The sequence below is a fragment of the Procambarus clarkii genome, chromosome 62, assembly GCF_040958095.1.
Source record: "Procambarus clarkii isolate CNS0578487 chromosome 62, FALCON_Pclarkii_2.0, whole genome shotgun sequence".
Lineage (NCBI taxonomy): Eukaryota > Metazoa > Arthropoda > Malacostraca > Decapoda > Cambaridae > Procambarus > Procambarus clarkii.
In genome coordinates this window covers 28,590,136-28,599,061 of record NC_091211.1, presented here as the reverse complement: position 1 = coordinate 28,599,061, position 8,926 = coordinate 28,590,136, and positions in this window count along the sequence as shown.

Sequence of the window (8,926 nt, the reverse complement as noted above, 5' to 3'; positions counted from 1 at the left end):
CCCACAGGGTACCAGGACCTGTCTTGTTCCTGATCTTTGTAAATGATCTGCCCACAGGGGATACACGCTTTACTCTCAAATATATGTTGTATGTGGATGATGCAGGCGACGTTGTATGTGGATGATGCAGGCGGCGTTGTATGTGGATGACGCAGGCGGCGTTGTATGTGGATGACGCAGGCGACGTTGTATGTGGATGACGCAGGCGACGTTGTATGTGGATGACGCAGGCGACGTTGTATGTGGATGACGCAGGCGGCGTTGTATGTGGATGACGCAGGCGGCGTTGTATGTGGATGACGCAGGCGGCGTTGTATGTGGATGACACAGGCGGCGTTGTATGTGGATGACGCAGGCGGCGTTGTATGTGGATGACGCAGGCGGCGTTGTATGTGGATGACACAGGCGGCGTTGTATGTGGATGACGCAGGCGGCGTTGTATGTGGATGACGCAGTAATGGTGCTGTGTGGCAGGCCAGCCTGTAGTGGATGATCTTGCTTGCCCTCCGTGAACCTTGTGGTGTGTCGACCAGCACAGGGGTCGGTTCTCAAGATAACCAAGAAATCATCTCAAGATAACCTCAAGATAACCTCAAGGGGACGCACAGGAGGAAGTCAATCCCACTGGTTGTGTTCACACTTGCCCCCACCTGACCTGGAGTTTACACTCTACCCTGTGAGGGGAGACTGTACTATACTGGGCACCCTCACCATCACCCTACCTAAACCACCCTTACCTAGGTACATATTAATAACACACTCAAGGGGCAACAGCTTCAAAACAAGCTACAATGTAGGGCAGAAAATAGATGATTATTTTGTCACTCACAGGAGTAATGCTCCTATGGAACCCACGTGGTTAATTCCCCGACGAGGCCACTAGAGAAATTACAGCACTCAGGTAAATTCAGGTAACTGAAACCAAAGTGACTGGCCCTAATACCCCCATCTCACAGTCCCTGTTCTCAACACATTCTACTGAAACCAAAGTGACTGGCCCTAATACCCCCATCTCACAGTCCCTGTACTCAACACATTCTGCTGGTATTGAATCGTGTTAGAACTGAGAATCTCTCTCTGCTGGACGCTATCTACAAATTGAACCTTGTATCAATTTTGACGACGACTCTTTCCAATGTTGCCATCCCCCTTGTGCTTTCTCTACACGTTTCTTATATGTGCTTTTATTAACCATTTCTTTGCTGGCACGAAAGTTATTGTTTAAAATAACACTTGACTCTTCCTGTCAAATAATACACCTATCAAGTGTAACATGGTTTGTATATAAGGAAGTATATTCAGGCTCCTGTCATCACCAGCTGGTGATGACAGGCCTGTGATAACTCCTGTGATAACTCTTGTGATAACTCCTGTGATAACTCTTGTGATAACTCCTGTGATAACTCCTGTGATAACTCCCGTGATAACTCCCGTGATAACTCCCGTGATAACTCCTGTGATAACTCCTGTGATAACTCCTGTGATAACTCCTGTGACACTCCTGTGATAACTCCTGTGATAACTCCTGTGACACTCCTGTGATAACTCCTGTGATAACTCCTGTGATAACTCCTGTGATAACTTATGATAATTCTTGTGATAACTCCTGTGATAACTCCTGTGATAACTTATGATAATTCTTGTGATAACTCCTGTGATAACTCCTGTGATAACGCCTGTAATAACTCCTGTAATAACTCCTGTGATAACTCCTGTAATAACTCCTGTGACACTCCTGTGATAACTCCTGTGATAACCCCTGTGATAACTCCTGTGACACTCCTGTGATAACTCCTGTGATAACTCCTGTAATAACTCCTGTGACACTCCTGTGATAACTCCTGTGACACTCCTGTGATAACTCCTGTGATAACTCCTGTGACAACTCCTGTGACAACTCCTGTGATAACTTCTGTGATAACTCTTGTGATAACTTATGATAATTCTTGTGATAACTCCTGTAATAACTCCTGTGATAACTCCTGTGACACTCCAGTGATAACTCCTGTGATAACTCCAGTGATAACTCCTGTGATAACGCCTGTAATAACTCCTGTAATAACTCCTGTGATAACTCCTGTGATAACTCCTGTAATAACTCCTGTGATAACTCCTGTGATAACGCCTGTAATAACTCTTGTAAGAACTCCTGTGATAACTCCTGTGATAACTCCTGTGATAACTCCTGTGATAAGTGTATGTACCACAGAGCTGTGATCTTCATCACACCTTGTCGCGTCTCATCATTCTGGCCGTTCCGTAAACCGCGTCTTGTGAGGTGTTCCAGTTCTGTGAGAACTAAGACATTCCCAGAGACCTGAGAGCTGCAGTATTAAAAGTTATGACAAGTGTTGTAATAATAGGTATTTGTATGGTCAGCACAGTAACCGGACCAGGCAATGTGATGTAGTCATTGTGGTAATTCACCTTGGCTATAGACACATCTGGCAGGTTAGTGAGGCTGAGCCACTACCAGAATACTCAGATTGTAAACTCTGTGATAAACCTTTAATGCATTCACTAGAACACTATATTGATGAATGTGAAACCGTAAAGGACTTTAGACCTCCTGGCCTATTGTACCACCAACTGTGTAACTATCTTATTGACTCAGGTGTTCTGGACGACATCCTAACAATTTACTCAAAATTTGCTTGTCCATTTTAAAGATTGAAGAACAATTTTTATTTATATTACTTCTAAGCTGCATCACTTATGAACCATCCCTGCCCTTGTGTGGCAGTGCACATCCCTGCCCTTGTGTGGCAGTGCACATCCCTGCCCTTGTGTGGCAGTGCACATCCCTGCCCTTGTGTGGCAGTGCACAGTAGAAAGTTGTTTTCACATATCCATACATTAAAACATTGATTGTAACCGTGATATATATGTGCTTCAGCCTACAGTTTAGACCTATTGTCTTATGTATGACCCTCTGTCCTGCGTGACAGTGAATACCAGCATTATCCTCACTTTAATAAGACTTAATTGAAATCCTCAGATTAGGCAAAAATGTAATTAATTTTATCAAAAGAGATGTTAATAATAATAATAAGTTACCGCTCGGTTTGTACACCTCACACCTCACGCCTCCACTCTACCACACGCAGTTAGTTGATATGATCGAAATGAGCCTATTTGGGCTCACAACTACTGTCCCCCCCCCAGGGGGCGTTCACGAAGGTGGTACCAGTTGTGCCTGTGTACTACATACATGTGTGTACCGCTTACATGTGGGTACTGCTTACATGTGTGTATTGCTTACATGTGTGTATTGCTTACATGTGTGTATTGCTTACATGTGTGTATTGCTTACATGTGTGTATTGCTTACATGTGTGTATTGCTTACATGTGTGTACTGCTTACATGTGAGTACTGCATACGTGTGTGTGAGAGTGTATGTATGTGTATTGTTTAATCAAAGGTCACGGAGCTTCCCAGAAGGGCGCCGTGTACACGGGCCGGAGCCCCTGATACAAGTGTCAATAACGTACACGCGTCATATATTCACGACCTGGTGTACACGCACACGCGCCTGCACATATAGAAGTTCCAGAGACAAGAGAGGGAACAGATAGCCAGGAACTACTAAAAGACTTTGAGATTACCAGCGGGGAAGTAAGGAAGTTTTTACTAGAGTTGGATGTGACAAAAGCTATAGGCCCAGATGGAATCTCCCCTTGGATACTAAAGGAAGGAGCAGAAGCACTGCGCCTGCCACTCTCTATAGTGTATAACAAATCACTGGCGACAGGGGAACTGCCAGGAATTTGGAAAGCGGCTAATGTAGTCCCGATATACAAGAAGGGGGATAGACAGGAGGCACTGAACTACAGGCCAGTGTCCCTAACCTGCATTTCAACTACATGAACTTTGTAACACAGCATCAACATGGGTTCAGGGATGGCAAATCCTGCCTCACAGGATTAATTGAAATCAACGACCAGGCAACAAAAATAAGGCAAGAAAGAGATGGGTGGGCAGATTGCATATTTTTGGATTGCCAGAAAGCCTTTGATACAGTACCACACAAGAGGCTAGTGAACAAGCTGGAGATGCAGGCTGGAGTGAAAGGGAAGGTACTCCATTGGATAAAGGAGTACCTAAGCAACAGAAGACAGCGAGTCACTGTGAGGGGTGAGGTCTCAGATTGGCGAGACGTTACCAATGGAGTCCCGTAAGGGTCAGTCCTTGGACCTATACTGTTTCTGATATATGTAAATGATCTCCCAGAGGGTATAGAATCGTTCCTCTCAATGTTTGCTGATGATGTAAAAATTATGAGGAGGATTGAAACAGAAGATGATAGTAGGAAGCTACAAGATGACCTAGACAGACTGAATGGTCCAACAAATGGCTGCTAAAGTTCAACCCGAGTAAATGCAAAGTAATGAAACTAAGCGGTGGAAACAGGAGGCCAGACACAAGATACAGAATAGGAGATGATGTACTTAATGAAATGGATAGAGAGAAAGATCTAGGAGTTGATATCACACCAAACCTGACTTCTGAAGCCCACATAAAGAGAATAACGTCTGCGGCATACACGAGGCTGGCTAACATCAGAACAGCCTTCAGGAACATGGGTAAGGAATCATTCAGAATCTTGTATACTACATATGTAAGACCAATCCTGGAGTATGCGGCCCCAGCATGGAGCCCGTACCTTGTCAAGCACAAGACGAAGCTGGAAAAAGTTCAGAGGTATGCCACTAGACTAGTCCCAGAACTAAGAGGCATGAGTTACGAGCAAAGGCTGCGTGAAATGCACCTTACGACACTGGAAGACAGAAGAGTAAGGGGAGACATGATCACTACCTACAAAAATCTCAGAAGAATTGACAGGGTAGATAAAGATAAAGTTTTTAACACGGGTGGTACGCGAACAAGGGGACACAGGTGGAGACAGAGTAACCAAATGAGCCTCAGGGACGTTAGAAAGAACTTTTTCAGTGTCAGAGTAGTTAACAGGTGCAATGCACTAGGCAGTGATGTGGTGGAGGCTGACTCCAGACACAGTTTCAAGTGTAGATATGATAGAGCCCAGTAGGCTCAGGAACCTGTACACCAGTTGATTGACGGTTGAGAGGCGGGACCAAAGAGCCAGAGCTCAACCCCCGCAAGCACAAATAGGTGAGTACACAAGTAAATGCGGCCTGCTGTGCCACGTGACTGGTGTGTACTGTGCACCCCTGGTGGTACCTGGTGTGTACTGTGCACCCCTGGTGGTACCTGGTGTGTACTGTGCAGCTCTGGTGGTACCTAGTGTGTACTGTGCAGCCCTGGTGGTACCTGGTGTGTACTGTGCAGCTCTGGTGGTACCTGGTGTGTACTGTGCAGCCCTGGTGGTACCTGGTGTGTACTGTGCAGCCCTGGTGGTACCTGTTGTGTACTGTGCAGCCCTGGTGGTACCTGTTGTGTACTGTGCAGCCCTGGTGGTACCTGGTGTGTACTGTGCAGCCCTGGTGGTACCTGTTGTGTACTGTGCAGCCCTGGTGGTACCTGTTGTGTACTGTGCAGCCCTGGTGGTACCTGGTGTGTACTGTGCAGCCCTGGTGGTACCTGGTGTGTACTGTGCACCCCTGGTGGTACCTGTTGTGTACTGTGCAGCCCTGGTGGTACCTGGTGTGTGCTGTGTAGCCCAGGTGGTACCTGGTGTGTACTGTGCACCCCTGGTGGTACCTGTTGTGTACTGTGCACCCCTGGTGGTACCTGGTGTTTACTGTGTAGCCCTGGTGGTACCTGGTGTGTACTGTGCAGCCCTGGTGGTACCTGGTGTGTACTGTGCACCCCTGGTGGTACCTGGTGTGTACTGTGCACCCCTGGTGGTACCTGGTGTGTACTGTGCAGCCCTGGTGGTACCTGGTGTGTGAAGGTACCAGTAGTGACCCTGGTGGTACCTGGTGTGTGAGGGTACCAGTAGTGACCCTGGTGGTACCTGGTGTGTGAGGGTACCAGTAGTGACCCTGGTGGTACCTGGTGTGTGAGGGTACCAGTAGTGACCCTGGTGGTACCTGGTGTGTGAGGGTACCAGTAGTGACCCTGGGGGTACCTGGTGTGTGAGGGTACCAGTAGTGACCCTGGGGGTACCTGGTGTGTGAGGGTACCAGTAGTGACCCTGGGGGTACCTGGTGTGTGAAGGTACCAGTAGTGACCCTGGCGGTACCTGGTGTGTGAAGGTACCAGTAGTGACCCTGGTGGTACCTGGTGTGTGAGGGTACCAGTAGTGACCCTGGGGGTACCTGGTGTGTGAAGGTACCAGTAGTGACCCTGGCGGTACCTGGTGTGTGAAGGTACCAGTAGTGACCCTGGTGGTACCTGGTGTGTGAGGGTACCAGTAGTGACCCTGGCGGTACCTGGTGTGTGAGGATACCAGTTGTGACCCTGGTGGTACCTGGTGTGTGAGGGTACCAGTAGTGACCCTGGGGGTACCTGGTGTGTGAAGGTACCAGTAGTGACCCTGGTGGTACCTGGTGTGTGAGGGTACCAGTAGTGACCCTGGTGGTACCTGGTGTGTGAGGGTACCAGTAGTGACCCTGGCGGTACCTGGTGTGTGAGGGTACCAGTTGTGACCCTGGTGGTACCTGGTGTGTGAGGGTACCAGTAGTGACCCTGGGGGTACCTGGTGTGTGAAGGTACCAGTAGTGACCCTGGTGGTACCTGGTGTGTGAGGGTACCAGTAGTGACCCTGGTGGTACCTGGTGTGTGAGGGTACCTGTAGTGACCCTGGGGGTACCTGGTGTGTGAGGGTACCAGTAGTGACCCTGGTGGTACCTGGTGTGTGAGGGTACCAGTAGTGACCCTGGTGGTACCTGGTGTGTGAGGGTACCAGTAGTGACCCTGGGGGTACCTGGTGTGTGAGGGTACCAGTAGTGACCCTGGGGGTACCTGGTGTGTGAGGGGTACCAGTAGTGACCCTGGGGGTACCTGGTGTGTGAGGGTACCAGTAGTGACCCTGGGGGTACCTGGTGTGTGAGGGTACCAGTAGTGACCCTGGGGGTACCTGGTGTGTGAGGGTACCAGTAGTGACCCTGGGGGTACCTGGTGTGTGAAGGTACCAGTAGTGACCCTGGTGGTACCTGGTGTGTGAGGGTACCAGTAGTGACCCTGGCGGTACCTGGTGTGTGAGGATACCAGTTGTGACCCTGGTGGTACCTGGTGTGTGAGGGTACCAGTAGTGACCCTGGGGGTACCTGGTGTGTGAAGGTACCAGTAGTGACCCTGGTGGTACCTGGTGTGTGAGGGTACCAGTAGTGACCCTGGTGGTACCTGGTGTGTGAGGGTACCAGTAGTGACCCTGGCGGTACCTGGTGTGTGAGGGTACCAGTTGTGACCCTGGTGGTACCTGGTGTGTGAGGGTACCAGTAGTGACCCTGGGGGTACCTGGTGTGTGAAGGTACCAGTAGTGACCCTGGTGGTACCTGGTGTGTGAGGGTACCAGTAGTGACCCTGGTGGTACCTGGTGTGTGAGGGTACCAGTAGTGACCCTGGGGGTACCTGGTGTGTGAGGGTACCAGTAGTGACCCTGGTGGTACCTGGTGTGTGAGGGTACCAGTAGTGACCCTGGTGGTACCTGGTGTGTGAGGGTACCAGTAGTGACCCTGGGGGTACCTGGTGTGTGAGGGTACCAGTAGTGACCCTGGGGGTACCTGGTGTGTGAGGGGTACCAGTAGTGACCCTGAGGGTACCTGGTGTGTGAGGGTACCAGTAGTGACCCTGGGGGTACCTGGTGTGTGAGGGTACCAGTAGTGACCCTGGGGGTATCTGGTGTGTGAGGGTACCAGTAGTGACCCTGGGGGTACCTGGTGTGTGAGGGTACCAGTAGTGACCCTGGTGGTACCTGGTGTGTGAGGGTACCAGTAGTGACCCTGGTGGTACCTGGTGTGTGAGGGTACCAGTAGTGACCCTGGGGGTACCTGGTGTGTGAGGGTACCAGTAGTGACCCTGGGGGTACCTGGTGTGTGAGGGTACCAGTAGTGACCCTGGTGGTACCTGGTGTGTGAGGGTACCAGTAGTGACCCTGGTGGTACGTGGTGTGTGAGGGTACCAGTAGTGACCCTGGTGGTACCTGGTGTGTGAGGGTACCAGTAGTGACCCTGGTGGTACCTGGTGTGTGAGGGTACCAGTAGTGACCCTGGGGGTACCTACACTAACCGGTGATGTAACCACTGTGCTACGCCCATCACCGCCAATTTGAGTCACAAGACCTGCCAAGGTCTCATGGCATTAATTAGGCAGTGGCCAGCTCATGATACTAATTATCCAACGACCCTCTCATGAATACTAATTGGTCTGTGAGGAGTACATAACAAGCGGTAGAGGCGGGTACCAGCGAGACGCTGTAATATCCCCCACGACCACCAATACGCTCTGTGATTGGTGGTCGAGACGGTAATGGTGCTCTCTCCAAGGATGTATTGAGTGGAATCAACTCACTTGCAACCTTTGGGATTGATTTAGTGAGGAAGGTATTGGGCTTTGGTCAATAATGTGTGTGTCTGGCGGGTTAATACCACCACCGCCGCCTCCTTCCTGGTATTGTTGACCCCGGCCCGCCCTCTCTCCTGGGACCTGCCGGGCCGTATAGGGCGGCCTGCTGCAGGATGCTTCTCCTGGGATCCGCCTCCTCACCTGACCTGACTCGTGTGTCTGAGCAGCGACCGGTGGACCCTGCCTGCTGTGGTGGTGGTGGTGGTACTGTGGTAGCGTGTAGTGGTGGTGCTGTGGTAGGGTCTGGTGGTGTGTGGTGGCGTGTGGTGGTGGTGCTGTGGTGGCGTGTGGTGGTGGTGCTGTGGTGGTGGTGGTGGTGGTGGTGCTGTGGTGGTGTGTGGTGGTGGTGGCGGGGGGGGGGAGCCTTGGGACAAGACCTCAGCACATCTCATCACCGGGAATTTAGCCACAAGCCCTTGGTCAGCCTTCATTTGTAAT